Here is an 8155-nt window from a genome sequence, read left to right as displayed (position 1 = left end):
CTCTCTCTCTCTCTCTCTCTCTCTCTCTCTCTCTCTCTCTCTCTCTCTCGCATCTTACAGGTCAAAAGCAAAGCTAAAGAGCAGCTATGTGCTTACACGTTCAGCTGCCTTTGCAAGACTTTAACCACAGCACAAAGAACTACTGCATTTAGGCAGTAGTTAAGAAATCCCCTCACTGCCCAACTGGTTTCAACTTTTAAGTCATATGACTTCTTGCAAATCTGCTAAAATATCTTCAAGCTTTGGTCTTAAGATTTGTGTAAATTAATGCCTTACTTGCTGAGTTTTCTGCCTATTTGTCTTTGGTGGTGAAATAAACAAACAAAAATCCACTTTAGGGACTAGAGAGATGGCTCTTAAGAAGAGTTAGGGGATGTGGGTGAACAAAGAAAGGGAAAGTGAACTCCCTGAGACAATGTCCTCTAGATTTTAGGAGACATTGCAAGGAGAAATGGCGGGAAGGCAGGGGTACAGGTTTCTAAATTGGACCGAAAAGGGGAAAGGAGGACCAATATGTCCCATAAAACACCCAAGCAGCCAGTGTCTGTTTTTAGCAGACTCCCATCCTTAATACCTGCTCTTTCTGCCCAATGTCTCCAAACTGTTTCTGTCTGTTCTTTACCCTTTTGTTTCTGGCCCCTCATGCCTGGACACCTGCTTCTGTTCACATTTCCGTTTCTGTGACAAAGACAGTCAAAGGACAAAGAGCACCCCATATGCTCTAAATTATGGGTAAGTTACTCCCTCTGAAGGCATTAAAAAGAGTCAAAGGGAAGGTTTTACCCTGGAAGATTTTTTTTGAATGGTAGATATGATGTACAGGTAAGATACGGTTATCACTGTGTATTAAAGAGTCACATTGATAAGGATAGGTTTTCCCTTCTTTTCTGATCACTAATGAGGAAGGAGAGGGTACAAGCACCCATGCCCACATCAGTAAATCTCTAGAGGATGCTCAGGGGAGGTGGGGGAGAGAAGAAAAGTCTAGAAAGCATCCCAAAATATGTTACTTTGTCTTGCAGATGAGTAGTCATTAGCCAAGTGTCCCCCATGGCCAGGGCATCTCCATGGGTCAGAGGATAGCATCATCCTAGTGGCCAAGAGTGTCCTTGCTCGTGCCTACTAGTTGTGGACCCTTTCTATTGTGCTACCTTACCCATTGGGACCTCTTTAATCCATGGGCCTTAAGAAGCGGCTGATATTTTTTTTTCTGGCCTGGTCTGGCATAAAATGGTCTTTACTGGAAAATATCTACCATATTATGTGAAAAGCAGCAGGGTAGAAAGTCTCCATGGCCATGGGTTGAGAGCCGGATGGATAAGTTTCTCAGTGGTGAAGCATGATAGACTGTTATGGGTTCCTGTCTCTCCTAAGTATAACAGAAGCACTTTCAGAAAAGCCCCAAAGCAATGGAAGGCAGCATTAGGTACAGAGGAAACCATTCCCCACCAGAGGGTCAGGAGAATGAGAAGGAGTTGAGTTCTGGGGCTCTAGCGTCAAACTGTCCTGTTCTGAACACCTGGGGTGAGTCTCCTAAGCTCTGGCGTTTTACGGCAAAGACAGTCTGCCACCAAACCCAGTAACCTGAGTTTGATTCCTGAGACCTGTATGGAGGAAGGAGAGAGCACAGTCTGCTGCTGTCCTCTATTCTCTGAAGTGTGCTATGGGAAAACATATATAAAACCATCTAATGCCAAGCTTTGCATATACTTCTTAATAAAAATACCCTGTTGTCTTTCTCTGAAAAAAAAAAAAAAAAAGACAGGAGTGTTCACTGTTCCTGTTGCTACATTTTTTTTCTTGGCCTAATCCTGGGCCTGTTTGCTATGGCCAGGGCATCTCCATGGGTCAGAGGATGCTATTATCCTTGAGGGCAAGAGTGTCCTTGCTAATATATACTAGTTGTGCCAGGGGACCCTTTCTATTCTGATGATCTTTAGGACTACGGACATTTTTTTTCCCTCTCAATTAGCTAGTCTCTTCCCAAACAGGAACGGCTTTAGACCTCTTCCCACTGAGGTGCTACTCTCTGTGACTGATTTATATGATATAGGTTTTTTTTTTTCTGACTAGTTTTATGTCAACACAACACAGGCTAGAGTCATCATCTAAATGAGAAAAACCTCTACTGAGAAAATGCCTCCGTTACATCCAACTGTAAGGCATTTTCTTAATTCATGATTGATGGGATGGGGGGCCTGCCCATTGTGGGTGGTGTCATCCCTAGGCTGGTGGTTCCTGGTTCTATAAGAAGGTAGACTGAGCAAGCCAAGAGGAGCAAGCCAGTAAGCAAACTTTTCTATGGCCTCTGCATCAGCTCCTGCCTCCACATTCCTGCCCTGTTTGAATTCCTGCCTGGATTTCCCTGAGTGATGAACTGTTGCTATCTGGAAGTGTAAGCTGAAATAAGCCCTGTATTCCTCAAGTTGCATTGGTCATAGTGTTTCAGCACAGCAACAGTAACTTTAACTAGGACAGGATTCTACTTGTTGCAAACTGGAGCTTTTGGTCTCATTGTTGTATGATGAGATGTAATACAAAAGGTGGGTGTGAATAGCCAGTTACTACTGGAAATGACCAGAGTAACAGTGACCTCAGTGGAGGCCCAGCATGCTTTCTAAAACCTTCCTGGCTGAGTCTAAAAGAACCCATGAGTGACATGTAACCTGTTTTAGTTGGGTGACACTAGTCTCAGAGCCACATCACAGGTCCCCACAGAGAACATGAAAACAGCCAATGAGTAAAGGCACCATGACTATCATTTATTATATGATATAAAGCTCTGTCTATTTCTGCTACTTAACACTCACTCAAACCCAAAGTCTGGTTATGGTAGATCACTCTGTGTACTGACTAAAGTCTGTCTTGTATTTTACAAGGCTTCTCAGGCCCCAAAGTTTAACAGTGTCTACACAGGTAATCATGATTTATTTTGTACGCAGTTTGGAGTCCGTTTTCTTTTATTAAGGTGGGCTTATCTACAATTATTTTCTAAGCTAAACAATGGCCATGATATCAGCTGTATGGACTTGCAAAAATCACAGTAACTAAACTTGTTGATTTGTTAATTTTACTATATCGAATCAAATTTTATTCATTTGGTTTTTATCCAAACTTTAAATAATGCACAGCAGTTATACATTTCAGACTTGCATAATTAATTGACCTGGGTATTCAATAACTGTACTTGGAGGTTATACTAATGTGGTCAGAGAGACCACATTATTTTGTCCTTTGTCCTCTGAAGACAACTAGCTTCCAGGGGAACTGTGGGAGCATCTTTCAGTGTTCTATAAGTATGGGGAGTCACCTGTTCTCTTCTTAAAGGAGGCTATAAAAACCCTACCTGGTGATCTCTAACCAGTGTCCCATCTACAAAGGGAAGTATCAATACAGATGACAATGTTCCTCTATGCTTCCAAGTGAAAGCCTTGACTTATCCTGACACAGGTGGAACACCTAGAGAAAAAAGACTAAAGGAACCAGAGTTTCCTTCCAAACCAAGTGACTCTCAGAGACCAGATCTTCAAATGGCCTTGATAGTGAGGGGAAAGTGGTTAATTTTGTCCACCTCTATGGTCTTAAATACCTAACAAGAAAGTATAACCAAAGACTAAAATGGTTGACTTTTCTCTAAAAGTTTAAGATATCACACTCCCTAGATATGAGGCTCAAAAGCACAGGAGATGTTACTTAGACAACTGTTTCTCATTAATGCTAATTCTTCTTGATAAGTAAAACACTGCCTAGATATATGACATCATGACCTTGGCTCAATTCAAGGCTGTAGCACCTACACACAGCCAAGAGAGACAAGTCTACTATTATTTTAACCTTAAAATCAAATTATGGTTAAACTTCTTCTCTCTCTAGAAGCCTATGAGAGTGGTCTCACACTGTGATATCTGACTGCTATAAAGTGGCTCAAAGCAAAATCCTTGGATCATTACTCTTTAAGACTAGTTGTGTATTGATTGCTACTATGTGGGCCTTTCCTAGGAATGGTGACCCTACTCTGGGCCTTACTGTGGTGGCTTGGGACATTCTCTTCTGCATTCCTTCAGTCCCTCTGCTTCTATGGATGTTTTTGCAGATGCAGCACTAAATGCACTGCTCACATGAAATCCCACAGAGGATTTCACCATAAATTCTCTGAACTCATCCCATGAGCCTGCCTCTTAAAAATCCTTTCTCTCCTGGACTGAAACCCTGCCCCCTTCTTGGCATTAAGCTTCTAGAATGGTCAAGCTTCCCTCCCATCTCGGAGATGGACACCAACTGCATTGGAGACATAGGAAGGTAATAGTGGGTTCCTCAAGATCACAGCTTCTTGTTCTCTGAACACATTCTGAAGAAAGAGAAACAGTGGGAAAGCATGGGGGTGAGTTTCTAATCAGGACTGACAGCAAAGAGGAGACCCAGAGTCTCATAAAACACTCAAGCCAGTGTCCATTTGGTAGACTCTAAACCTGAGGCCCCTCCTATCCCAAAGGGATGAAGCTGTTACTTTTCTTTCTCTCTGGTTGGTCCTTTCACTTTCCTGGACATAAAATTCTTTAATTGTACCAAAAGATAAACTTTGACATCTCCTAGACAACCACCAGCAGCACATTATATTTCAGAAAGAAAAGGCCTTGCTGCCAAGCCTGATGACCTGGGTTCAATCCCTGGGATATGTGGAAGGGGAGAATTGACTCCTAAACTCTTTCTTCTGACTTCTGCATGGACACCATAGTGTAGGTGTGTCACAAACAAGTGTAATTTTAATTTTTTTTAAAAGAGAAAATGAGCAATGCAGGGAGCCTGGGCTTAGACCTTGGCTTGAAAACTGGGGTCTTTATAAAATTTACCGAATATATAGTGTTACTTTATCCATATTGTTAATAGGCTGTGCTCTCACATAGCAGACAGAGAGCTAGAGAGCTCTTTGGGAGACTTTTTACTAGTCTCTTTCATAAAGACTATCCCCTTGTGATCCTCTTACCTCTGGGAGGTCCCATCTTTGGCTTAGGATGTCGACGTATAAATTTTACTGGGACATGTACAAGCAGTTCATGACAGTCCCATCTCTAACTATCATAGGCTCCTCTCTTATCTGCTACCAATATAAAAGGGGAACAATGCTTGCTCTGAGATTCTTCCTGCTGTGGGGCTGACCATCTTTAAAAGAAGTCAGGCTTTTGGCTACCTGTTGAATGGAATTTTCAACTTTTAGCACCTTGTCTAGGAGTGAAAGATTGTCTGCCACATTTTAAAACCTTAATAAATAAATTTCTCAACTTCAAAGATTAATTTCATTCACACAGAAACAGATCAAGGAAAGGTGATCAAAAGAAAAGAATTAGACATAATTGTCCTAGGTAGAAACTCAGTAACAAGTCAAAAATCTGGCCAATATTAAAATACTCAAGAATTAGGGCATGGCTTAAAAACCAGCTTACATCTCTCATTGTGAGGGTGTGTGTCATTCCCAAAGGCAGGATACTCAAAGGGTCAGCTAAGGGTTTTGTATACTAATTGGACAGGTGACAGTTAAATCCAGGCCTCAGGGTTAAAAGCTGGCTCAGTAGTAGTCAGTCTTGACTTTGTCTCACTTGGGCAAATTGGATTTGGTTATTCCCATGAAAACACGAGACATCTATGAGAATGCTAGAGAGTCGATGGCCCAGTGTAAGTTCCTGTAGTGTGCAAAGCATCATGACAGTTACTGTGGGGAGGGCAAGACATGGAAGAGTATATACCAAGATTTTATCTAGGACTGACTTTTCTTGATATTCTCATTTTCAAAGTGGGAAACAGAGATGAGACAGAAGTGAGTTACCCACATAAGCCAAGAAGGAGAAGGCAAGAGGTTAAGATCTTAGAGCCCTGTTAGACTCTTATCTTCAAGCAGCCTACAGGATGGGACCATGGAAGATGCTTAGCCTGGCAATTGGAAGAAATTAGTTGTAATAATGACTAACAGAGACTCAGGCTGATCATGGTAAAGTGACATTGGATTTTAGAGATTTTGACCAAAAATGACAAGTGTCATTTTTACTTATATTTTATTGGCCAAAACTAATCACTGATCATGTGCCCAGAAGGAGAGGAGAATGGAGATTTTAGATGACAGTCCTATCACATGACTACATGATGTCTAGTACAACAGAAACGGCACCAAGAGCTGCGGGTGTCAGTGGGATGGGACTCCTGAACAGACTTCATAGAAAGGCTGTGTTAGGCTGTACTTGGAGGTAGATACTAACAGGCTTGGGGAACATGAGCAGGGTATGAGAAAGGACAAGAATTAATGGGGGACACCTATATGGATTGACACAAAAACAGGGAGATTAGGAAGAGAGAAACTGGGGAGCAGACCCTGCAGGGCCTTAAAGATGAGTCATATCAGGGTCTCAAAGACTTTGAAGAAGAAAGGGGCCAGTCCTTCCTTCTTGTTCTCTTGGACCTGGAATTTCAACCTTGGCAGGTTTGAAGGCTTATCAACCATTTTTTGGACAGTTTTAGCAAACCATTTGTTTGGACCTCTATAGATGGTCCCTACACTCCTTTTGGCAAATAGAATGAATTTCTGAGGAGTAGACACTTTATTCTAGAACATAGCGGAAGAAGTTGGACAAATGCAGAGGTTTCCTATGAAACCTAGCAAGGCTTTGGCATCGTCGCCATGGTTTGGATTAGCTGATAGATGAGTACCAAGTGAGGAAGGAGGCCTGAAGATAAGAGGATGAGTTGAATTCTGATGCTCAGTCAAAAGGTGTGCCACCCACAGCAAGATGGAGTTCATGTGCCACAATAGCAAGATGGAGCTGATGGCTGGTCCAGAGTGAGGTGGTAAGGGACAGTGCCAGTCCTGGAATCCAGGAGTTAGTCTCTTAGCTGCCTTCACAGAGCATGGGAATGTGGGGAGAGGGAAGCCATTGCTAGAGTGTTCAATGGGGTTGAAGTACTCTTTCTAGAAGTACTCTTTCTAGGTATGAAATTTCAAGTCAGCAATTCCCCAGGAAATCCAGGAGAAAACATCATCCCAAGTTTCCCAAAAAGGGGCCTCATATCCAGTGGTCTTGTTATCCCAAAAGGGTATTGTCTGAAGTTGCCCTGACAGATGCGTTTTTCAGAGGCATGAAATATAAAGGGGATAACTCTGTTCACTGTATTGGCTATGGGAGCTCCTTCCTGAATCCCCAGTGCAAACCAGGATGAGAGACACAGAGAACACTCTAGCCAGTACTGATTCACAATCAAACCAACATCATTCACAGGCAACATCAAGTGTCAAATCAAGATGGGGACCAGGGGTGTTAGTCATTCATGTCTAAGAATTGTGTATGGGCATTCTACCCTCCACAGTGAGACACTGAGTGTTCCTCAAAGACAAGAGAAAAGGAGTTGATGAGTTAATCTACCAAGTCCCACCATGAGTGGCTGGCAGAGCAGCTGTCATCATTGGACAAAATGGGAATCCCCAGAAACCATGTGCTCAGAGCTTGGAGGACAGCTGTACTGGATACGAGACAGTCCCTCCAGCAAGGGCCCGTGTCCCAGCTGGGACATCTTGTGCATTTTGATCATTTCTAAAGCTACTGTTATCACTCTGAATTAATCAAGAAAAGATGCTGACATGCCCTCTTAGCCCTTGCTGCTTATGATTTCCCTTTAGGACTCAGACTATGATTATTTAAAGTAATAATGAAAAGCAAAACAGGAAATTCTTATCCTTTCTGGCCGGAAATTCTTCAGCTGCATGGAAGGTACTGTCCTGAGGGTTTGCACCCTCCAGGAACTGTTTAGAAATGATTTATGGTCCAAGATGGCGCCAGTCCTTCCTCAACCCGTTGGCACAGAAGAGGGAGGAACCCAGCAGATCCTGGGAAGCAGGGCCTGCATTATCTTGGAATGTACATTTCTGTTGATAACATGCTCACTGGCTCCATTAGTAACATATGAGCTTGTTTTTGTCTTGCTCTGGGGTAGGAAGTGCTAAATACAGAAGCAAAGATGTTCCACTTGAGACTAAAAAATGTCACTCTTGAATATCTACTTTTGAATGTAAAATCCTATGTAACAGGTCTGAGGGGGATATATATTTTTTTCAAGATATGAATTCCATCTATTGCGACCCCACATTTGTACTGAGGTCTCTCCGCACAGGTAT

The sequence above is a fragment of the Grammomys surdaster genome, unplaced genomic scaffold (genome assembly GCF_004785775.1).
Source record: "Grammomys surdaster isolate TR1022 unplaced genomic scaffold, NIH_TR_1.0 343, whole genome shotgun sequence".
Classification (NCBI taxonomy): Eukaryota; Metazoa; Chordata; class Mammalia; order Rodentia; family Muridae; genus Grammomys; species Grammomys surdaster.
Note: the sequence above shows the minus strand (reverse complement) of the source record.